This window comes from Heterodontus francisci, chromosome 8 (genome assembly GCF_036365525.1).
Source record: "Heterodontus francisci isolate sHetFra1 chromosome 8, sHetFra1.hap1, whole genome shotgun sequence".
NCBI classification, from domain to species: domain Eukaryota; kingdom Metazoa; phylum Chordata; class Chondrichthyes; order Heterodontiformes; family Heterodontidae; genus Heterodontus; species Heterodontus francisci.
This window is the reverse complement of record NC_090378.1, coordinates 101553593-101578626: the sequence shown is the minus strand read 5'-3', so window position 1 is coordinate 101578626 and position 25034 is coordinate 101553593.

Below are 25034 nucleotides of genomic sequence, written 5' to 3'. Positions count from 1 at the left end.
TTGTCCTTTTCGGATTTGTGGGGGTGTCTAGGAAAGGTTCTCCCCTGGGAAACCAACTTATAAAGTAAAGCAAACTCATCTGCCAGGACGGCCACTTGCCGGCCTCTCTGATCTGGCTGCTGCTCTACATGGAGCAGTGCGAGAGAGTGTTTAAATTCCTCTAACAGAATTACTTCACTGAGATTCTCATAGCTGAGCTGTACTTTAAGAGCCCTCAGCCACTGGTCAAAAGCCAGCTGCTTACTTCTTTCAAACTCCAGTTAAGTTTGATTGGTTTGCTTCTTGAGGGTTCTAAACTTTTGGCGATAGTCTTTGGGTACTAATTCATATGCCCCGAGGATAGCAATATTGGTCAGTTCATAATTTGATGAACTCTCATCTGGCAACCTCATGGGCTTTTCCAGTTAGCTTGCTTTGTAGTAAAAGAGGCCATTTTAGCTGCCTTGCCAGTTTCTCAAAGCACACAAAAATTCTTCTACATCTTCCTCATTGAATTTTGGAGTTATTTGAGCTAGTTTTAACAATTCTGTGCCCAGCCCTGAATTATGCTCCTCCATATTGGTCATGCTTTCACTGGGGTTACTCTGTCGCCCTCGAGTTAACTCAGGCTGGTTTGAGGCAATATCTGAAGAATCGTTGTTACGGTTCTTCGAGCTCACTGTAGAGTCCTTGATTGTAGATAGATCTTGTTTTTCATGGAGACCCAGTATTCTTCTTAAACCTTGTTGCTGTAGGAGACTTTTCTCTCTTGGGATTCATGTGTCTTCAGTGGATTCAGAAGCTTGTGAGAAAGAGATAGGAGCAGGTAGACAGGAGAGGCTGTGGCAAACCAGCCAGGAGAGATCTTCTCAGTCCAGGAACAAACAGACCTTCTGCCCAAACTGATTGTACATATTCAAAAAACTCAGATTGCCCAGCAGGTTAATAATGTGACAAGCTGGTTTGACCATGTCCATTTGTGTATTCGGTCTTAGCAGTCAACCTGGAATGCGAACTCCCCCACCTTCAACGTCTGGTGATCAAAAGTTCATTGTGGGTTGAACGTGTCAAGGAATGGCTGCTTTGTCCTTCCAAGCACTGTCTGTTAATATGAAAATGTCTTTTCCAGCCACGGCTGATCTGTTTAATAAGTCCTTTCTTCAATCCAGTAACAGTTTAAACTCAATTTTCATGACAACATTAATGTGCCTCATTCTTGGCAGGTGGGGGCCTAGAATGACAGAAGATTAAAAAGAGATTTGATGGAAGTGTTGAAAATCATGAGGAACATGGACAGAGTAGATAGGGAGAAACTGTCCTATTGGCAGAAGGATCCAGAACCAAAGGACACTGATCTAAGTTGATTGACAGAAAAAGCAACTTTTTATTGCAGCAAGTGGTTAGGATCTGGAAAGCACTGCCTGAGAGATTCAATCAGGCCTTCAAAAGAGAACTGCATAATTATCTGAAGAGAAAAAAAAATACAGGGCTGTGGGGAAAAGGCAGAGGAGTGGGACTAGGTTAGTTGCTCTTGCAGAGAGCTAGCACAGACACGATGCGCTGAATTGCCTCCTTCTGTGCTGTAACCATACTAGGGTTGGAATTTTACATTCAGGAGGCAGCCCCAGCCACCAGTTAAAATGTCGGGGGACAGCCCGCCTCTGCCGTACCTGGAAGCCATGCAGCAATTTTGCCGGGCCCAGGCCCTTAATTGGCCTCAGTCGGGACTTCCACCCCTCTGAGGCAGGAAGTCTTGCTTCTAAGAGCTGTCAGCCAATCAGAGGGCCGGCAATTCTTCAGTCGCAGTAGTATCACTGGCACCGGTGGCCACTGCTGGGATTGCTCCCAGCAAGAGGAGCCATGATGGATGCCAGCCTTGGAACAGATAAGTGGGGATCAGGCCTCACTAGGGACAATCAGCTGGGCCCCGGCGAGGGGAGTGGGTGTCAGAATGTAGAGCAGGGGGCTAGTTTTAGTGTGTGTGGCCTGTGCTGCTAGGGGGCCTTCCATGGGGCACAGAATGCCCAATCAGCAGGGCCCCTCCCCAGCCCGCAAGGAGGCTGCCAGGTATTACTGGGCGGCCTCCTCAAGTGCTAAAGTGCCTGTCCGCTGCTGTTAAGAGACCAGTAGTGATAGGAGGAGGCCTTTAAGTGACCATGAATTGGCCACTTAAGTGCCTCAATTGGCCTGGGGCAGGCAGGCTGTTTGCCACCTCCCCCACTGCTGGTAAAATAGCAGTGGGGAGGTAGACGACGGGAACAGTGCCCCCTGCCCTCCACTTGACTTTATGCCGCCCCGTCTCCTAGCCCGCTCCCAGGATGGAGGGCTTAAAATTCCGGCCAATGATTCTATGATGGCTCCAGCTGTTTTTGGATAACATATTCATGAAGTCACTCGGCTATGTCTGCGTCTCAGTGTGAATAATTTCATTTCAGCACCCAGTTTGTTTTAAAATTTCAGTTAAAAGTCCTGTTGGTTCCTGGGAGACGAAACTCAGCCCATTTCAGATGATTGTCAATTGACCAACTGCCTTCATAGCTTGAGTATTTAATGGCCATTTACTTTAAGTTAAATGTGTTCTTGCTGCAGGACCTGGCACACAACACAGGATTACATGCATGCTAAACAGTGGAAACACTTGCGATAGACAAAGCAATATAAAGGATGCAAATGCGTTGGAAGCAGTTCAGAGAAGGTTTACTAGACTAATACCTGGAATGGGTGGGTTGTCTTATGAGGAAAGGTTGGTCAGGCTAGGCTTGTATCCGCTGGAGTTTAGAAGAGTAAGAGGCGACTTGATTGAAACATATAAGATCCTGAGGGGTCTTGACAGGATGGATGTAAAAGGATGTTTCCCCTTGTGGGAGAATCTAGGGGTTACTGATTAAAAATAAGGGGTCACCCATTTAAAACAGGGATGAGGAGAAGTTTTTACTGTCAGAGGCTCATGAGTCTTTGGAATTTGCTTCCTCAAAAGGCGGTGGAAGCAGAGTCTTTGAATATTTTTAAGACAGAAGTAGATAGATGCTTGATAAGCAAGGGGGTAAAAGGTTATTGGGGTAGGCGGGAATATGGAGTTGAGGTTACAATCAGATCAGCCATGATCTTATTGAATGGCAGAGCAGGCTTGAGGGGCCAAGTGGCCTACTCCTGCTCTTAATACGTATGTTCGTAAGCAAAGTGATCCCACAACTAATGGATTAGATCTAAGTTCTGTAGTCCTGCCACATCCAGTCATGAATGTTGGTGGACAATTAAACGACAAACAGGAGGAAGAGGCTCCAAAAACATCCTCATCCCTACTAATGGGGGAGCCCAGCACATTAGTGCCAAAGGCAAGGTTGAATCATTTGCAACTATCTTCAGCCAGAAGTGCCGAGTGGATGATCCATCTCGGCCTCCTCCTGAGGTCCCCAGCATCACAGCTGCCAGTCTTCAGACAATTTGTTTCACTCCACTTAATGTCAAGAAATGGTTGAAAGCACTGGATACTACAAAAGCTATCGGCCCAGATAACATCACAGCTGCAGTATTGAAGGTAAAAGCAAAATACTGCGGATGCTGGAAATCTGAAATAAAAAGCAAGGGTCACTGACCCGAAACGTTAACTCTGCTTCTCTTTCCACAGATGCTGCCAGACCTGCTGAGTGGTTCCAGCATTTCTTGTTTTTATTGTAGTATTGAAGACTTGTGCTCCACAACTAGTCATGTCCCTAGCCAAGCTGTTCTAGTATAGTTACAATACAGGCATATATCTGACAATGTGGCAAATTTCCCAGGTACGTCCTGTCCAAAAAAAGCAGGACAAATCCAATCTGGCCAATTACCGTTCCATCAGTCTACTCTCAATCATCAGCACTGTGACGGAAGGTGTTGTCAACAGTGCTATCAAACGGCACTTACTCATCAGCAACCTACTCACCGAAGCTCAGTTTGTGTTCCTCCAGGGTCGCTCAGCTCCAGACATCATGACAACCAAGGCCAAAACATGGGCAAAAGAGCTGAATTCCAGAGATGAGGTGAGAGTGTCAACCCTTGACATCAAGGCAGCATTTGACTGAGTTTGGCATCAAGGAGCCCTAGCAAAATTGAAGTCAATGGGAATAAAGGGGAAAACTCTCCGTTAGTTGGAGTCATACCTAGCACAAAGGAAGATGGTTGTGGTTGTTGGAGGCCAATCATCTCTGCCCCAGGATATCGCTGCTGTTGTTCCTCATGATAGTGTTCTGGGCCCAACCATCTTCAGCTGCTTCATCAATGACTGTCCCTCCAACATAAGGTCTGCAGTGCGGATGTTTGCTGATGAATGCACCATGATCAGTACCATTTGAGACTTCTCAGATACTGAAGCAGTCCGTGCCTGCATGCAACAAGTCCTGGACAACATTCAGGCTTGTCTGATAAGCAACATTCGCTCCACTCATGTTCCAGGCAATGACCAACTCAAACAAGAGAAAGTCTAACCATCTCCCCTGGATGTTCAATGATCTTACCATTGCTGAATTCCCCACCATCTGCCCATAACTCTTCAGAGTTACCATTGTCCAGAAACTTAACTGGACCAGCCATATAAATACTGTGGCTTCAAGAGCAGGTCAGAGGCTGGGAATTCTACAGCGAGTAACCTACCTCCTGACTTCCCAAAGCCTGTCCACCATTAACAAAGCACGTCAGGAGTGTTGTGTGATTGCATTTAAGAGTGATGTCCCTTTAAGATCTTATTATGCGAATGAGCCAAGTACCAGAATGCAGTCATTTGACTATAAGCGTGAGCCACTCTGTTACTATAATACCAGAGGCAGGTCCTGTAAACAGTTAGCTCTGTGCAGTATATAATAGTTAGCTGTTAAATAAACCTGTTTGAGATCTTCAACCAATTAAACTCCACGCATCCCATTTAGGTTGCATCAGACAATATAAAAATAATTCATTACAAGGAGTGTGATGGAATACTCTCCACATGTCTAGATGGGTGCAGTTCCAACAACATTCAAGAAGCTTGACACCATCCAGGGCAAAGCAGTCCGCTTTATCGGCACCCCATTCTCCATCTGAAACATTCACCAGCACACAATGGCAGCAATGTGTGCCATCAATAAGATGCACTGCAGCAACTCACCAAGGTTCCTTAGACAGCACTTTCCAAACTCACGACCTCTATGCCTAGATGACAAGGGCAGCAGATGCATGGGAACACCACCACCAGCAAGTTCCCCTCCAAGTCACACACCATCCTGACTTGGAACTATATCGCCGTTCCTTCATTGTCGCTGGGTTAAAAACCTGGAACTCCCTCCCTAACAGCATTGTAGGTGTACCTACATTGCATGGACTGCAGAGGTTCAAGAAAGCAGCTCACCACCACCTTCTCAAGGGCAATTAGGGATGGGCAACAAATATCAGCCTTGCCAGTGATGTCCACTTCTCATGAAAGAATAAATAAAAGAAAATGGAGGTGCGCAAAGAGGGACAACTGGTGTTTTCAGCCTTTCTACCATGTTTTCACCAGTGTGAACAATTATCTCCACCAACATTGACATGAAACAATGAATGGGAAGGCCCCCACATAGAAACATAGGAACAGGTATAGGCCATTCAGCTCCCCTGAGCCTGTTATGTCATTCAGTTTGACCATGGCTGATCTGTATCTAAACTTCATCAACTCACCTTGGTTCCATGTCTCTTAATACCCTTGCCTAACAAAACTCTATCAATCACAGTTTTGACGTTTTGTAAATCCTTTTGCATCAAGAGTAGACACAGAACTAAGAACCCAGGAGGGCTGGGCACAGATATATCTGGCTGGTTGCTCCTGTCACTTGAATTGAAGGCCTGCTACCCGACCCGAACCCAACAGGACCCAAAGACATGTGTCAGGTTCGGGTCGGATCGGGTCACACTTCTGGGTCCGGCATTTGGGCTCGGCTTGGGTTGGGCCGGATCGGACACGCTCTATCACCACTTCTGGTAAGTGGCTCCAATGTTAATGTACTTTTTGGACTTGAAAGGTGGTTTTGTTACAGTTATTTTAAGCTTGTGCAGATAAGCAACAAAGTGAAAAACGGAAGGTAGGTTAACTGATGGTCAGGTCGAGCGCGGGAAAAAATGGAAGGACTCGGGTCGAGTTGGGTTCAGGGTCAGATGTGGTTCTGTCGGGCTCGGGTGGGGTTTCATTTGCAGACCCGAGCAGGCCTTTAACTTGAATGCAAAGTCTAACAACTTGCTTCAAGATGAAGTGTCGTGTGGCTGCCTTACGATTCTGCCGATCTATAAGGGAGGAAGATGGGTGCATTTAGCTGGCAGGATGCTGCAGGCAGAAAAATGGTGCTGGGCAGTAAGAAAGTTTCAGAGTTATACAAGACAGGATAACAGACAGATGTCAGGAGGTGGTCATTTTCCCAGGGAATAGTGGTCCTCCGCAACAGGCTGCAGTTCATGTGGTGGATGTCAATTCACTTAATTCGTTTAAGCCAGAGCTGAACCTGTTTTTGGCTGAGGTGCAGATCACTTCATACAAAAAGATATGTACTGCAGGGTGTTCAGGGCCAGAGTGATCTCCTGGACTAGTTGCGATCGCCTAATGGTATTAGAGAGCAATTTCCCAGATTCTTTATCCACCCAAATAGGCCTGCGTTTTTATCTTGTTTGTTGCCTCTCCCATCGTCCCAGGACATCTCATGGCTTTTAGGTGGATGAAGAGTATATGTAGTGATGCTCAAGGTATCACAACTGTGTGGGATGGGCTGGATGGACCTAAGGGTCAACGCCTGTCCATTGTTGCATGTTCGTGTAAAGATCGTGCAGGATGGTAAGGTATATTAGATTATAAATGATCAGCACATGCAACATTTATTCCAAACCCAGGACAGGAAGTGCATGCCAACCTTGCTGAGTCTCCATCTTTGTTGTCTTGTCAGGTCACATCTGCAGCACTTTGGCACATCTTTGATAGCTTTTTGTAACAGGTTTACAAAAGTCATGCACACTCTTCACAGGTGCTCCAGAGCAGTTACATTTCCTATTTAGCCTTTTCTTTGCACAACAGCAGAACACAGCTCATTTGAAAATCAGTTTGAAAGATACAGGGACACCTTAGCATTAGTTAATTTGTAACATCATTCTTGACTGAACTTTTTCATTATCTGATTTGAAACAAAATCTCATTTGAAACAAAATCTGATTCTCCCTTATTTCTGTTTGTGGTATCTTGCTGTGCATGTATTGGCTGCCTCATTTTCTACTATGCAAAGGGAGTTACACGTCAGGAAAAAGTACTGCACTGGCTATAAAGCACTTTGGGATGTCCGGAGATCACAATAGGCGCTATATAAAGGCAAGTCTTTATTTATTTTGTGGAGCTGCTCAATGTTATAGTATGACAAAGGTTTCATAGAATCATACAGCACAGAAGGAGGATATTCAGCCCATTATGCTTATGCTTGCTCTTTGAAAGAGCGACCAATTATTTTCCTTGACAATCCTGTCCAAAACTGGCAGCCGAAAATTAGGCTAAATCAGGCAGCAAGGCTAACCATCACCTCCTTGTCCTGAACTTGATTTACCTCTTCTCTCCCTCTGCCAGGACCACCATGTGCCCTTCTTTCCCTGCCTGATGCAAACAAATGCTGGTGGGGAGACAGGGCCTAGGTCCCTAGGGCATATCCCTCCCCTGCCACCATCACAACATTGGCCTATCAGGATAAGCCTGGCAGTAGTTGCTGGGGTAGTGGTAAGAAACCCCGAGGATGAAGGGAGAGGAACTAATATTCACCTGCTCTCCCTCCGAAGAGGCTCAAGCATTTGGCTAAGGCCTATAAAGACTTTACCCAGTTTATTCTTTGGCACTCTTCTGTTCCTTTTTTCACCTTCCTGCCTCTGATTTTGATTTAATTTAATTTTGTTCAACTTATTGGAGTTCTTTGAGGGAGTTACATGTGCTGTGGATAAAGGGGAGCAGATGGATGTGTTGTACTTAGATTTCCAGAAGGCATTTGATAAGGTGCCACATCAAAGATTATTGCAGAAAATAAAAGGTCATGGTGTGGAGAGTAACATATTGGCATAGATAGATTGGCTAGCTAACAGGAAACAGAGAGTAGGCATAAATAGGTCATTTTCTGGTTGGCAAGATGTAACGAATGGTGTGCCACAGGGATCAGTGCTGAGGCCTTAACTATTACTATATAAATGACTTAGATGAAGGGACCGAAGGTATGGTTGCTATATTTGCTGATGAAACAAAGATAGGTAGGAAAGTACGTTGTAAAGAGGACATGAGGGGGCTATAAACGGATACAGATAGGTTAAGTGAGTGGGCAAAGACCTGGCAAACGGAATATAATGTGGGAAAGTGTGAAATTGTCCACTTTGGCAGCAAGAATAAAAAAGAAGCATATTATCTAAATGGTGAGAGATTGCAGAGCTCTGAGATGCAGAGGGATCTGAGTGTCCTAGTGCATGAATCGCAAAAGGTTAGTATGGAGGTACAGCACGTAATTAGGAAAGCTAATAGAATGTTATCGTTTATCGCAAGGGGAACTGAATAAAAAAGAGGGAGGTTATGCTTCAGCTATACAGAGCATTGGTGAGACCACATCTGGAGTACTGTGTACAGTCTCCTTATTTAAGGAAAGATATAAATGCATTGGAGGCAGTACAGAGAAGGTTTACTAGACTAATACCTGAAATGGGCGGGCTGTCTTATGAGGAAAGACTGGACAGGCTAGGCTTGTATCTGCTGGAAATTTGAAAAGTAATAGGCGACTTGATTGAAACATATAAGATCCTGAGGGGTCTTGACAGGGTGGATGTGGAAAGGATGTTTCCCCTTGTGGGAGAATCTAGAACTAGGGGTCACTGTTTATAAATAAGGGGTCGCCCATTTAAGACAGTGATGAGGAGAAATTTTTTTCTCTCAGAGGATCGTGAGTCTTTGGAATTCTCTTCCTCAAAAGGCGGTGGAAGCAGAGTCTTTGAATATTATTTTAAGAGAGAGTAGATAGATTCTTGATAAGCAAGGGGGTGGAAGATTATCGGGGGTAGGTGGAAATGTGGAGTAATCAGTTCAGCCATGAACTTATTGAATAGCTGAGCAGGTTCGAAGGGCCGAGTGACCTACTCTTACTCCTAATTTGTATGTTCATATGTTGCAGTGAGCTCCCTCTACAACATCACAAGGATTTCCTCCTGCATAAGATGGACTTTATCTTGGTAGGAGGACCCCTGCTGTGAGCACGGGCTGCAGATTAGGTAACCCCAACACAGGAAAATGGGTTGAGCGTCACAGCGAGATCAGATGGGTCGGCAGATATCAGACCCCATCACTATCATACCAAGGTACAAAGTAATCCAGCCCCAGAGATTTTGCTTCTGTAGGAATCTGAATCTAAGCCAGCTGTTAGCTTTCTTCTTTTGCACACATCACTATATTCCAAGAGGGTAGATGACTTGTAATACTGTGAAGTTTTGCCAAGGGAAAACCATGTTTACACTATAAGACCTGTTTATAGAGGGACAGTGATTATGATCAATTCACAATTATTTATTGACTCCCACATGAAATTATCTGTGAATAAACAGCATGTGGCTTTTTTCACAATAACCTTGCACACCCATGTATTTCAATGTACCTCGCTGTTTATGGAATCAGCACCTGATGGGTTAAAACAGCTTTCAGTTCTGCTTAACAGAAATGCTTTGTGAAAATGGTGAGAAGCTGACAAAGTGGGAAAGTCACTCATCCAAGTCTAAAAGGTCACTGTTTTTCATAATAAAGTATTAAAGTGCTTGGGTGGATCATGTAACCCATGGGAACAGAATCATTGGGAGAGACTGATGAACATGAGTATGTCTTTGCTCAATGTTAACTGATATCTGCATTGTGTGCCTTTTAATGTATTGTAGTGTTTGTATGCATGGAATGTACACATTAAAGGTAGGATTGGTATAAGTGTTTAGAGCAAACCACTGTTTACTGTAGTCAGATTGGAACTGTGAAGCTTGGTACCTGAGTTCTTAAAGTGAATTGTGAACTCAATAATAAAGAATCATATAACTGGAATAGTGTTTTATGATTTGACTGAATATTCATGTTGAATTGTGTAACATGAGCTCGTTAATGATAAAGATTTGATTCTGCAGTTGTTACAACTGACGTCTGTGTTTAAGTAATGAAAGAAAATAAAACAGGAAAGCCATCCAACACCTCCCACCAGTGTCTTTCAGTTCTTCATGTGGTTCTGAACTGTTTTGGTTGATCCTTACAGTGTATCTATGGAAAGGCTGCAAACTCTCAGGTTTTGAACTGTACAACTTGTTGTTTAGTTGACTGCCAGCATTGCTCATGTAAATGGGATGATACACTTTTTCTGTAATATCTGTGCATCATTGTACAGTTGGTACTACTGTCTCCCACCTCCTTCGTCATCTTTTCTGTTTATGGAATTCCTGCCTCTGCGGTCATAATGCAATTTGTTATCCAAGTGAAAACCAAAGGTTTTCCAGGTTTTGCATTATTCATTGTTGATATCCACTAATGAAGTGTGTTTGAAATTGCTGAATGTTGCTGCATTTTACTCTTTCCACATTCAAAGAAACAATTCTTCAAGTTCTGCTCCTGGTACAACGCATTTCTCAAAGGGATAGCACCTTCCACCTTCTGGTATTACATGTGCTCTTTTGCAAAGTTGCAGCAACTGGACATCGTTTCCCAGCCAATTCCAGGACTATCAGGCCAGCTGGTAATTAGGCTGTCCTTCCTATCGAGGAAAGCAAATGTGACTGATTAAAATCTAACTACTTTCAAACAAACATTTAAAATATTTATATTCCCCATACGAGCAATTAGATTGGTTGGTGGACAGTGGAATGAATTATTTAATAAAGCATTTATTAAGAATATGGCTGTGCAGTATATTTTTTCTTTCTTTCTCAAGGTAATTGATTCTTGCTAGACTTGACCCAAAGGCCTGTTCATTATCTGCAAGCCTCGAAAACCAGAGGCAAAATAAAGCAAAAGATGTTTGCACACAGGAAACTCTTTGCTAGAGTCTCACCAGTCCTGCTGTCCTACCTTTTCCCCAAAGCCTTGTATCATTCTCTCTTTCAAATGTTTACCCCTTTTTCTTTAAGTGATACGACGGTCTGTACCTCAGCAACTCCCTGTGACAATCATTCCATGTTCTCGCAACTACTAACCTCGTTCCTCACTCTCTGAGCGACATTTACTAAAACAGCCCTATAAATTCCTGCCTGTACTATCCAACATGGATTTAAAAAAAGGATTCATTTATGCGTTAAATAACACAGCCAGGAGTATTTGCAATTCTCAAAATCATGCCCAAAGAGAATGAAATCTACAAATGACAGCAGCCATGGAGATCATAGCCAAGCCCAGAATGTTCGTGTACTCTGCATACACACGTGCAGCTTCCAGCAGGCATTGTAGGCAGGAATCCTTGCTCCATCCCATGGGCACTGATGCTAATTGTCTCACCCCATCAGCTAACTCAGCACTCTTTGTTAGATTCCCAAATCTCAATTTTTCTGCCCACAACTAAATCTCCCAGCACATCTCAACCCCAGTGATGACACTTGCCACCAGTGATGTGACAAATAGCATCAGTGCACATTGGACAAAGCCAGGGTTCCTGCCCAGGGTGCCCGCTGGAAGCTGCAGCTGCATGTATGTGGGCAGAGTGTGCGGATAGGATTGGGCAGGTGGTGAAGTTTTCCATGTGCTTTGGACCATTGCATTGGTTGCTTCTTGCTAGTCAGTTGAATCAGCTGATTCAAATTTCCTGCAGTTAGGAATCTGTGCTAATTGATGGCAATGACCAGCAAAGACATTCATCTCAGGCCAGGCTACCTAGCTCCAACACTCAGGTGTGTTTTTTTTTATTTGTTTGTGGGATGTGAGCATCACTGGCAAGGCCAGCATTTATTGTCCATCCCTGATTGGCCTTGAGGAGGTGGTGGTGGTGGTGAGCTGCCTTCTTGAACTGCTGCAGTCTTTGTGGTGTAGGTACACCCACAGTGCTGTTAGGAAGGGAGTTCCAGGATTTTGACCTGGGTAGTGAAGGAACAACGATATATTTCCAAGTCAGGATGGTGTGTGACTTGGAGGGGAACTTGAAAGCAGTGATCCTGCCTTGTGCCTATTGCCCTTGTCTTCTCCATGGTAAAAGTTGTGGGCTTGGAAGATGCTGTTGAATGAGCCTTGGCAAGTTGCTGCAGTGCATCCTATAGATGGTACACACTGTAGCCACTGTGTAACGAGGTGGAGAAAAGAAATGTTTAAAATAATAGAGGGGGTGCCAATCACGTGGACTTATTTGCCCTGGTTGGCATTTAGCTTCTTTAGTGCTGTGAAGCTGCACTCATTCAGGGAAGTGGATAGTATTCCATCACATTCCTGACTTGTGCCTTGTAGATGGCAGAAAAGCTTTGGGATGTCAGGAGGTAAGTTACTCACTGCAGAATACCCAGCCTCTGATCTGTTCTTGAATCCACAGTATTAATATGGCAGGTCCAGTTAAGTTTCTGGTCAATGGTGGGGAATTAAGCAATGGTAATGCCATTGAATGACAAGAGGAAGTGGTTAGATTCTCTCTTGTTCACAATGATCATTGCCTTGTGCCACATGGTACTTGTGTGGCGCAAATGTTACTTGCCATTTATCAGCCCAATCTTGAATGTTGTTCAGGTCTTGCTACATACTGGCACAGACTGCTTCAGTATCTGAGGAGTTGTGAATGGAACTAAACACTGTGCAATCTTCAGGGAGCATCCCCACTTCTGCCCTTATGATGGAGAGAAGGTCATTGATGAAGCAGCTGAAGATTGTTGGACCTTTACTGCCCTGAGGAACTCCTGCAGTGATGTCCTGGGGCTGAGATGATTGACCTCTTACAATCACAAATATCTTCCTTTGTGCTAGGTATGACTCCAATCGGTGGAGAGATTTCCCTCTGATTCCCCTTGACTTCAATTTTGCTAGGTCTCCTTGATGCCACACTCAGTCAAATGCTGCTTTGATGTCAAGTGCAGTCACACTCACCTCACCTCTGGAATTCAGGTCTTTTGTCCATGTTTGGATCATGGCTGTAATGAGGCCTAGAGCTGAGTGGTCCTGGTGGAACCCAAACTGAGCACCGATGAGCAAATTATTCGTGAGTAAGTGCCATTTGATAGCAGGGTCGATGACACCTTCCATCACTTTGCTGATGATTGAGAGTATACTGATTGGCTGATAAGTGGCTGGATTGGATTTGTCCTGCTTTTTGTGGACAAGACATACCTGGGCACATTGTCGGGTAGATGCCAGCATTGTAGCTATACTGGAACAGCTTTGCTAGGGTTACGGCTAGTTCTGGAGCACAAGTCTTCATCACTACAGCCGGGAGGCTGTTAGGGCCCATGGTCTTAGCTGTATCCATTGTGCACTATTGTTTCTTGATATCACATAGAGTGAATTGGATTGCCTGAAGACGCACATCTGTGATGACGGGCAACACACAAGGAGGCCAATATAGATCATCTACTTAGCACTTCTGGCTGATGTTGATTGCAAATGCTTCTACCTTATCTTTTGCACTCATGTGCTGGGCTCTCCCATCATTAAGAATGGGGACGTTTGTGGACCCACCATCTTTGGTTAGTTGTTTAATTGTTCACCACCATTCATGACTGGATGTGGCAAGACTGGGAAGCTTTGATCTGATCTGTTGCTTGTGGGACCACTTAACTCTGTTTATCACATATTGATTCCACTGTTTAGCATGCAAGTGGTCCTGTGTTGCAGCTTCACCTGGTTGGTACCTCATTTTTAGGTATGCCTGGTGCTGCTCCTGGCATGCTCGCCTACACTCCTCATTGAACTAGGGTTGGTCCCTTGGTTTGATGGTAATCATAGAGCGAGTGATATGCTGGGCCATAAGGTTACAGTTTGCAGTGGAACACAATTCTGCTGCTGACGGCCCACAGCACCTCATGAATACCCAGTATCTGATGGTGATGGAGGAGTCTGGGACATTTTCTGTAAGGTATGATTCGATGAGTATGACCATGTCAGGCTGTTGCTTGACTAGTCTGCAGGACAGCTTTTCCAATTTGGCAGAGGTTTCCAGATGTTAGCAAGGAGGACTTTGCAGGGTTTTTAAAAATTCATTCATGGGATGTTGGTGACGCTAGCCAGGCTAGCATTTATTGCCCATCCCTAATTGCCCTTGAGAAGATGGTGGTGAGCTGCCTTCTTGAACCGCTGCAGTCCATTTGGGGTAGGTATACCCACAGTGCTGTTAGGAAGGGAGTTCCAGGATTTTGACCCAGCGACAGTGAAGGAATGGCGATATGAACGGGTTGACTGGGCAGGTTGTGTCTTTGTTGTGTCCAGTGCTCAGGTGGATGCTGGGTGGTCTTTCTGGTTTTATTCTTATTTGACTTTTTCGTGGTGGTCTGATACAACTGAATGGCTTGCTAGGCCATTTCAGAGGCAGTTACAAGTCAACCACATTACTGTGGCTCTGGAGTCACATGGAGGCCAGACTGGGTGAGGATGACAGATTTCCTTCCCTGAAGGACATTAGTGAACTAGATGAATTTTTATACCAATATAGTAGTTTCATGGCCACCATTACTGATACGATCTTTTTATTTAATTATATTTAAATTCCCCAGCTGCTGTGGTGGGATTTGAACTTTTGTCTCCACAGTATTATTCCAGGCCTCTGAATTACTTGTACCAGTAACACAGCCACTGTGCTACCATAGCACAATAGCTAAATACTGTGGATGCTGGAAATCTGAAATAAAACAGAAAATGCTGGAAATACTCAGCAGATCCGGCAGCATCTGTGGAGAGAGAAAGAAAGTTAACATTTCAGGACAATGACCTTTCATCAGGACTACCGTTCCTGGTTAGAAACGCTGAGGTTATAGCTGCAGTTAAAAGGCATTAGGGCTGATTGTTGACAACATAAAGCCAGTCTGGGTCTCAGTCTCTGGGTAAGAAGATGTCATGTGCAGATCTAATTTGATCCCATAGGTGTGGCAGATTGGGCCTGTCTGAAAAAAGCAACTTTGTACTTTGAAATTTTGCGATGGTTTAATGTGGAGATGTTTTGTAAAGTGCAATGAATAGTTAGAATAGCTATATTTCTTTAATATTTGTGCATCTGAAAGAGAACATAAACATAAGCAATCAAAGGGAAAAGTGTTAATACAAGAATGGAAAATACTTGGGAAAACTGCTTTGAAGGTGTTTCTGAATAAAAGTCCTGAATTCAAGCATGGACTTTTTTGAAACAATGGGCTGAATTTTATGAGCCGTCCAGCGTCGGGGGTTGTGGCGGCAGGGGGGGAGGGCCCAGAAAATTCTTCTGGAAGAGGCCCACGACGACCTCTGACGCTGAGGCATATAAGTAGTAAAAGAGTGGTAAAAGGAGAGTGGCTGATTAGGGACCAGAAAGGGGATTTACACATGGAGGCAGAGGGCATAGCTGAGGTGTTAAATGAATACTTTGCATCTGTCTTTACCAAGGAAGAAGATGCAACCCGGACAATGTTGAAAGTAGAGGCAAGTCAGACACTACAGGGGTTTAAAATTGATAAAGAGGATACATTAGATAGGCTGTCTGTACTTAAAGTGGATAAGGCACCAGGGCCAGATGAGGTGCATTCAAGGATACTGAGGGAAGTGAGGGTGGAAATCGCAGAGGCACTGGCCATAATTTTTCAGTCTTCCTCAGACTCGGGGGTAGTGCCAGAGGACTGGAGAACTGCAAATGTTACACCCTTGTTCAAAAAAGGGTGTAAAGACAAGCCCAGCAACTACAGGCCAGTCAGTTTTAACTTGGGTGGTGGGAGAACTTCTAGAAAAAATAATTTGGGAAAACCAGCATGGATTTCTTAAGGGAAAATTATGTTTAACTAACTTGCTGGATTTTTTGAGGAGGTAACAGAGAGGGTTCATGAGGGCAATGCTATTGATGTGGTGTACATGGACTTTCAAAAGGCTTTTGATACAACGCTACACAACAGACTTGTGAGCAAACCTGTAACTCATGGAATGAAAGGGATGGTAGCAACATGGATACAAAATTGGCTGAGTTTTTTGGGCTGGAAGAAGGTTTGTAGTGGAGTTCCCCAGGTATCAGTGTTGGGACCCTTTCTTTTCCTGATATATATTAATGACCTAGACCTTGGTGTACAGGGCACAATTTCAAAGTTTGCAGATGATACGAAACTTGGAAGCATTGTGAACTGTGAGGAGGATAGTGTAGAACTTCAAAAGGACATAGACAAGTTGGTGGAATGGGCAGACAAGTGGCAGATGAAGTTCAATGCAGACAACTGTGAAGTGATTCATTTTGGTAGGAAGAACATGGAGAGGCAATATAGAATAAAGGGTACAATTCTAAAAGGGGGTGCAGGAGGTATATGTGCATAAGTCATTGAAGGCGGCAGGACAGGTTGAGAGCATGGTTAATAAAGCATACTGTATCCTGGGCTTTATTAATAGGGACATAGAGTACAAGAGCAAGAAGGTTATGTTGAACTTGTATAAGACACTAGTTCAGCCTCAGATGGAGTATTGCGTCCTGTTCTAGGCACCGCACTTGAGGAAAGACGTGAGGGCACTGGGGGGAGTACAGAAAAGATTCACGAGAATGGTTCCGGGGATGAGGAATTTCAGTTATGAAGATAGATTGGAGAAGTTAAAACTATTTTCCTTGGAGAAGAGAAGGCTGGGAGGAGATTTGATAGAGGTATTCAAAATCATGAGGGGTCTGGACAGAGTAGATAGAGAGAAACTGTTCCCACTCATGAAAAGAACGAGAACGAGAGGGCACAGATTTAAACTATTTGGTAAAAGAAGCAAAAGTGACATGAGGAAAACCTTTTTCACTCAGCCAGTGGTTAAGATCTGGAATGCACTGCCTGAGAATGTGGTGGAGGCAGGTTCAGTTGAAGCATTCAAAAGGGAAGTAGACAGTTATATGAAAAGGAAGAATGTGCAGGGTTACGGGGAGAAGACAGGGGAATGGAACTGAGGGAGTTGCTCTTTCAGAGAGCCGGTGCAGATATGAAGGGCTGAATGGCCTCCGTCTGCGCTGTCGCAATCCTGTGATTCTGTGTGATTTTGTGATTCTGTGATTCTGAGAGGCCCCATTGCATTTTACAGGCTGCGGCGAAGTCTCAGTGCAGCCAACGGCGGGGCCTTCACTTTAACATCAAAATTATGTTAAAATCATTCAAATTAACCAACTTTGTCGCGGCGGCCGTCCCACGCCGATTTCCAGCCGCCGGGTGGGGAAGGGGGAGGAGTGAAATTTTCAAGTCAGGAGGGGCGTGAGAGCAGGGAAAACCACTCCAATTGGTTGTGGAAATGGTGAGAAGGGATTGAGGGTCAAATGTTCTGAAGGTGGGGGCTAAAGGTCAGCATTTTCGAAAGTGTTTTTTTGGAGGGAATATGTCAATTTATTAAATGACTACTCAATGGGGTGTGGGAGGAGAGGGGAATCAAAGATAAATTAAAATTTTCTGCACTTTACTTTGAAAATGGCACCTTTAAGCATGTAAATGAAAATGAAGGACCTGAAGCCCTTTAAAAATGGTGCTGGCTTGCGCAGTGGTGCCGGACGCTGTTACCTGGGATGGAGCGGCCGCCCCCGCTGACGTCAAGGGGGGTGGCCGCTCCGCCCCCTCCATTTAAATGATCCCCCATGCGAAATATTGTGGGGGCTCAGCAATGGCGCATCCGCGCGGGAAGACCGCCGACATCAGAGCACGCCATTGCAATTTGCGGCATTCTCATAAATTTCAGCCCATTAGTGCTGTTGCAAATGTATACAGCAAAGAAAGTGAAGCAAAAATTAATCTTTTAAACGTCATATGTTTTTCCTTAGTTGAAAGACAGCATAAGCTGAATAGAAAAAAGAATTGCATTTATAGAGCACCTTTCACAACCTCAGGATGTCCCAAGTGCTTTACAGCCAATGAAGTACTTTTGCAGTGAAGTCACTGTTGGAACATAGAAAATGCAGCAGCCAATTTGAACACAGCAAACTCCCACAAGCAGCAATATGATAATGACTGGATAAGCTGAGGGATGAGTCAGTCCAATTGTTGTTTGTTAAGGAACCGCTGTGATCGTACCTCTCAGAAAACTTTTGAAAATAAACATAATTGGTGTAATTTTTGCATGAAAACATTGCACCTCATAATTCTGACCATGAAGGATACATTGGAGGAGCTGTATGGCAGAAGGTCAGAACGCAAAGCAGTGTTTGAAACTGAAGTGATACACTGTTGATTAAACAGGGTGTCATAACATTGTTCACATGCCTTTGTTTTATATAATGCAGGTCATGTAAATGATTGGAGTAATTTTGCAAAACCACACTCCAGGCATGAGCCTCGCTGACTGGGAGTGTATATCAGGAAACCAGGCTCACATTCCCATGATTTTCACTTTCATGGATAGAAAATGATGGGAAGCAAGGTAATAATATACTTTGCTGATAGACAAGGCTCCATACCCAGAGCACTATTTCATAAAACTACTTCTTATATCTGTATATAATATAGTTTATATTCTGTACCTACTGATAAACTATTGTCTATTGCCTGCATTCTCCATTTTTGATTCAGATTTCCAAAATTCAGTTTCTCTTTTCCTCTCTCTAGTTTCCTCTTGGGCTCTCATGAGATAATAATTCTCAACCTTGCAGCAACAAGATGCATAAGTGCCAATGATCTAATCAGCACACATTTATCAGCCAATGAATTTGCATTCAATTACCAGCAAATTATTCAGTCATTATGTATGAATACATCTCAACACACAATTACCAACATTAATGCATTGTATTTTTTAAACCATTTTCTGCATGGTAATCAAACTTCACAGCGTTAAAAATGAATCTTTAGCATTTTCAACAAGTGTTTGCTATTCACTATGAACCAACTGTTATTCCCCATTTGTTAAGTAATTTTTCAGTTCTGTCACTTTCTGTTTGTATTGATAGGGTTGAATCACTACTAGCAGCTTCTTCCTCTGAGGAATCTGACAGAAAATCACTCTCACTCTCTACTGTTCAGTAAAACCAATTGACCCAGCAGATTCATTTGACCATTTGGGAAAACACAGGTCAAGGGTCAAATCACAGGTGTGTCAAAGGTAAATGGTGACAGTAGGACACGAGTGCACAAGTACAGACTGACAGTAGGTAGCTCTTCACATAAACCTGTTAAAAGATCAGCTGGATGCTACAATGGGGAAAATTACACATTTGCTGGATGGAAGACAATATTGAACTTACAGAATGGGCATTTCATTAGCAAAATAATTTCAATTTAGTAAGTGTACAACTGCTAAATAGATCCTGTAATCTTCCTCATCCATATTTATCGTGCACTCCTAAACACGGAAATAGTTAGAAAATCGTTTGACATCATTTCAACCTCTTCCTCATAATTATTCATGTTATAGTTCTTATGCCGATATCAAGTTTGCTGATGTTTGCTGAAGATTGTACAGTGTTCAGTTCCATTTGCAACTCCTCAGATAATGAAGCAGTCCATGCCTGCATGCAGCAAGACCTGGGCAACATTTAGTTTTGGGCTGATAAGTGATAAGTAACATATGCACCGCGCAAGTCCCAGGCAATGATCATCTCCAGCAAGAGAGAGTTTAACCATACATCCTGACATCCAATGGCATTGCCATCATCAGCTTCCCCACATTTCAACAACCGGGGGGGGGGGGGGGGGGGGGTCACGATTGACCAGGAACTTAACTGAACAGATGCCTGTCGCCATGCAATGCTTTCTCAGTCAGCACCCAAACAAGGTGTACTCCTTGTGAGGTGCACTGAAGCACAAATTGTGCCTCATATAGCACACCTGATATAGTACACTAAGACGCTGAGATATGGCCAGTTGCAAAGTCCAAGCAAAGATGCAGTGATTCCTATCCTGGTTATTTGTATAATGTGCAGTGCATTTAGTGTGTCACAATGAACCCTGTTGCCTTTCTTTTCCTACAACTTGTCCTACTTTTAAGTTGTCTGCCTCCTGTTCCACTCTTAAGTGTTGGCCCTAGAGTGGAAGGGGCAGATAGTATGGCTGAGAGACCTGTTGTTGAAGTTCCTTCAAGTTGGGCTCTCACTACGACCGATGCGCCTATTGCAATGTAGGCCATTGCAGAGGTGGTCTGCATGGTATCTGAATGCTGTGCTGTCACTTTCACAGAGGAGGAGGGGAGCATCTCACTATCACTTACATGAGATACAGGTGGCAGAAAATGCAAACAGATGGCATGCCCCTCCTGGAGGTCTTCCAATTTCATTGAGCCTTTCATGTGATCTATGAAACACTTGGTTGAGGTGCTGAAAGCCAAGTATTGCATTGTTAGAAGTAGGCTATGATGCCCTAACAGCATCACTGCTAATTTTATAGAATCATCCAATGGTTACAGCACAGAAGAAGCCCATTTGGCCCGTCATTACCATGCCAGCTCTCTGCAAAAACAACTCAGCTAGTCCCACCCACCTTCTCTTTCCTGTAGCCCTGAAATTCTTTTTCATTCAGATAATTATCCAATTCTAGTTTGAAAGCCATGATTCAATCTGCCTCAACTACAGACTCAGGCAGTGCATTCCAGATTCTAACAGCTCCCTGTGTAAAAAATGTGTTTCCTCATGTCGCTTTTGTTCTTTGGACCATTAACATATTGTTTGCCTTTGCTCCGTGACCTTTTGGTCAGCTATGTGGCCTGGTCCAATCTGCACCTTCTCCTTTGTTATCTCTTGCCCCACCCCCACCTCACTTGCTTATAATCTGTGACTTTTCTAATATTTGTCAGTTCCGAAGAAGGGTCACTGACCCGAAACGTTAACTCTGCTTCTCTTTCCACAGATGCTGCCAGACCTGCTGAGTGGTTCCAGCATTTCTTGTTTTTGATTCAGATTTCCAGTATCCGCAGTATTTTGCTTTTACTATCCTCCTCATAGTTGTTATGCCAACTTGCTTTGTTGAATGATAATTTTCTTGAATCCACTGACTGGAGATCCGAATTTATATTTTTTGGAGAAATTTTAAAAAGAATAGATGAAAAAAGATGACTTTGCTGGCAGCTTAGGATGACCACCTAGTTTGCAGCACTGTATCCTACATTGCAAGTCTTGTGAGGAGAGAGATGAAATGTCTGTTCATTTCCCAGCAAGAACCAAGACCCAGGAAGTTTAAGGGAACTATCTGTTCTTTTTAGAAAGAAGAAGAAATACTGCTAACTGCTATGTTTGAATCACTGAGTGACTATCATGTGACAAGCCCCTTCCATCTGTGGTTTTAAACTGGTGTTTTCTCTGCAGCAAAGGACAAGTTTCTGGACTCTGACATGTGCAGACCTAAGTGGGGGTCCCTCTCTCTCTCTCTCCCCATTTCAGTTTACAAGCTTCGAACTCTGCCCACTGACTAACCACCTTTGCATACTCTGGCTACAATAAGAAACTCCATTGGAGGAAATCGCTGTTTCTAAGAAACACACTGAACCAGTCATCTATCTCTTCAAACTAAAAGCTTCAGGCCCATCAAATTCAGCTGGAAGCCAGCCGAATCACCAAAGGCCACTGACTGTATACTGCTTTTTTACTATGGACTCTACCTCAACTAAGCTGCCTCTGTAACCTATTAGTGTGTGCGTAAACCTCTAGTGTGAGTGTGTGTATGTGTGTGTGTGTGTGAGTGAACATTGGCACGTAGTTTATTATTTTCATTAGTTAGGTTTAGGTACAATAAATTTAACCTCTTTCTTTGTTAAACTCAAGAATACCTGTCCGATTGGTTCTTGTTATGATCATAACAAGGGAGTAATCAAACACCTACTGAATTGGCCAGTGCATCCACTGGAAGGAAGAATTAAAGCTGTTGTGGTTAAACAAGGAAAGGGAAAAGAGGAAAGCCCTTTGACCCCTCTTCACTTGACTGTAACACAGTTCACAATACTTCCAACTTTTGTTGTCATGCACAAATTTTGAAATAGTGCTCTGCACACCAAAATTATGGTCATTAATATAAATCAAGAAAAGTAGTGGTCATAAGATCAACTCCAGGGGAGCCCCACAATATACCTTCCTCCACTCCGAAAAACAATCATTTACCACTACTCTCTGTTTCCTGTTGCTCAGCCAATTTTGTATCCATGCTGCCACTGTCCCTTTTATTCCATGGGCTTTATCTTTGCTGACAAGCCTGTTACATAGCACGTTATCAAGCACATTTTGAAAGTCCATGTACAACACATCAATCAATTAGCCTCATCGACCATTTCTGTTACCTCATCATAAAGCTCAATCAAGTTGGTTAAACATGATTTGCCTTCAACAAATCTGTGTTGGCTTTTCTTAAATAATCCACATTTGTCCATGTGACTTAATTTATCCTAGATTATTGTTTCAAAAGCTTTCCCATCACTGAGTTTAAACTGAATGTCCTGTAGTTGCTGGTTTGTCCTTACACCCTCTTTTGAACAAGGGTGTAACATTTGCAATTCCCCAGTCCTTTGGCAACAGCCCTGTATCGAAGAAGAATTGGAAGATTATGGCCAGTGCCTCTGCAATTTCTTCCCTCAGTATCCTTGGATGCACCTGATCCAGCCCTGGTTACTAATCAACTTTAAGTACAGCCAGCCATTTTAGTAGCTCCTTTTTATCAATTTTTAGCCCATCTAGTGTCTCAACTGTCTCCTTTTTCACTATGACATGGACAGCAGTTTCTTCCTTGGTAAAGACGAAGGCAAAATACTCATTTAGTACCTCAGCCACGCCCTCTGCCTCCATGTGTAAATCCCTTTTTTGGTCCCTAATCAGTCCACTCCTCCTTTTACCACCCTTTTACTATTTATATGCCTATAGAAAACTTTGGGATTCCAATTTATGTTAACTGCCAGAATCTTCTCATACTCCCTCTTTGCTTCTTTTATTTCTTTTTTCATTTTCCCTCTCTGCCCATGATTTCTGCCATTAAGTTGGATGTACAAATTATGGCATTGTCCAATGCAAAAGAACTGAGACTGCACATGTCGTCAATGGCAGAGACTTGCTCTGTTATAGCAGAGCATTCCCATTGCTGGACTTGCAGCCCTTTGTTCATGACGACATTGTTTCTTTCTGAAGAATTCCTCCTTTTTAAAGGAGGGCCCAAGAGCTCTGGATCAGAATTCAATTCTGTTGGATTGGGGAATGCTGGAGCCCTGTGCTTTGGCTGCCAGGCTTTCCTGTGCCTAAAACACTGCCCTTTATCACCTCTGGCCTGTTCCTCAGTCTGTAGTGCCTCCCCACAGTCTAAATCCCTACTGGAGTAAGCATCACAGTCTGGCACTGGCTGATGGATGGAAAAAATGGTGCTGCTTAGCTTTGTCTTCTTTGCCTTGCATAGATGACTCCAGAATGGTTTCTTTCTATATTGTAATTTTTAAAAATAAGCATGGTTTGGATGAGATTTCATTGCCTTTTACACCCTCAACACTAATGATGTGTTATGGGCAGTGACGGAATAGTGAAGGTTTGCAGTTCAGTTTCTGACCACTTTTGCAAAGCTATGTTACTAAAGAAGCTTGCCATCATCATGCACCAGATCTTTACCTGGATTTCTTCCATTTGTTCAATGGTCCTAATGCCTCGGATTGTCATTGTGGCAACTTGTTCTCTGTCATTGAATACTACTGAAGACTAATTTATGTCTGAAGAAGAATGATGCACTTTACAATGCAGTATACTTTGTGGAGTACTTAATTTGACGGATCATCTGGGAGCTGGAGTGCAGTTCTGATATTTAATATGAGTCCCTAAAGAGCAGGGAATATCACATTGTGGGGTGGGGTCCGGAAGTTGGAGCACACTGGAGGGCAGGGGCGGAATTGAATTTAATAGTGCCAATCAGAAGACTGTACTTGGCTATTTAATCAGCCAGAATTTGTTTTATAATTGACAGCAAGACTGGCCATTTCCAGAGTGAGACATTTCAAATATTGCACAACAAAACTATTCTGATGAAAGATTATGGACCTGAAACATTGGGCTGGATTTTAAGGAGCCCTCACCGTTGGGATCCATCTCGGGGGTGGGGGGGCCTGAAGATGGCCCCGGATGAGACCTGTCACAGACCTCAACGCCGGCAGATCCCAGCCTTTTCCTCCCGGTGGCGGTGGAGCACCGTGGCGGCCTTCTCGCTGCTCGGCGATGGGAGCATAATCACCACATGCAAATAAAGTAAATTAATAGACTTGCATGTACTTACCATTAATCTTGATGTCCTGCTGCAATCTTCGACCCAGCGGCTGGCACTCCCTTGCCTTCGGATCCGCATCCGGAGAAATGAGGTGCAACACCGAGGTGGGGAGGCGGGAGGAGGTAAGGTTCTCAGTGCAGTGTGGGGGGTCAAATCAACATCATGGGTGTAGGGGATGGTTGTAGGGAAGGGTTGTAGTTTAAAGTTTATGCAGATTTTTTGGTGGGGGGGAGGTTAGATGGTAAAGTTAAGCGTTTTGGGGGGAAATAGCAAATAATTAATTTAATTGTTATTGGGGAGGACGGGAGAGGAGCAAAAGAGATGTATTTATTTAATTTCATTAAATATTTAAAATATGCCGGTAGGGCTAACAACCCTGTAAAAATGGCGTCAGTGCCTGCACACAGGCAGCTGACCACATTGCCGGGGGCAGACAGCCCATCCTCTCCATGTGATCAGGGGCAGCCCGCCCCGTCTGTTTAAATGAGCTGCCGTGCTTGGAATCACAGCGGCTCTTCAGCATGTGGCCTGCACAGGTGGGACGCCATTTTTTCCGCCCGCCGCTTTCAGCCCATTAACTTTGTTTCTCTTCCCACAGATACTGCCTGACTTGCTGACTGGTTTCAGTAATTCCTGTTTTTAATTCTGAAATAAACTCTGTTCATTTTTCTCATCCATTCACTGCTGTGGGGTTTCTTTCGTTATCGATTAATACTAATAGATGTACTCCCATACTTTCAGTTTCTCTTGCCACTGTTGCTTTT